Genomic DNA, 639 nt, shown 5'->3' with positions numbered 1-639 from the left:
CCATAAGTAAAAACCTCGTACCTAGTCTCACGCCCAGAGAAGGAAGGCAAAATATTTTTACGAAGAACACAGACCCAAGTGTCAATCATTTGTGATAATGGTGTTGAGGGTGAAATAGGCACGCCCAACACCCTTTTCTTGAACGACAGACACATGTATCTATAAGAAAATGATAAGTGAAATGGAGAACTGACTGTAAAAAGCTTTCGTAATCGGAATTTTTCGCTTTTGAATACCCTTGTGTGTGTATTCTTCTCTGCAAAAATGTTTCGCTGCAATTCCTACATCTTAGACAAAACAAATTTCTCACACTACCAAAACTACGATTTGCTCTTGCTGATGATGAAAAATGAGTATTCCTCAAAACGATAGAAATAACAGAAACGACTGAAATAAGTATACTCCTCATATCTGGCACAAAAGCGAATCTTTGCATTAGTGTTCAGGGGTCACATTGTTACACTTGAGTCTAAATGTCTGCAGTGTATGTGAAATGTTCTGTGAAGCGATGCTGTTGTAACACTTGTGGGTAGGAAGAAAAAAATTGCATATGAATTAAGGTTTCTGACTGTGCCGATTTAGCCGTATTTCTTAGGGAGAGAGAAAAAGAGGTGAGAGAGAGAAAGAATGAATGCGAGG

This window comes from Penaeus monodon, chromosome 25 (assembly GCF_015228065.2).
Source record: "Penaeus monodon isolate SGIC_2016 chromosome 25, NSTDA_Pmon_1, whole genome shotgun sequence".
Classification (NCBI taxonomy): Eukaryota; Metazoa; Arthropoda; class Malacostraca; order Decapoda; family Penaeidae; genus Penaeus; species Penaeus monodon.
This window is presented reverse-complemented; position numbering follows the sequence as displayed.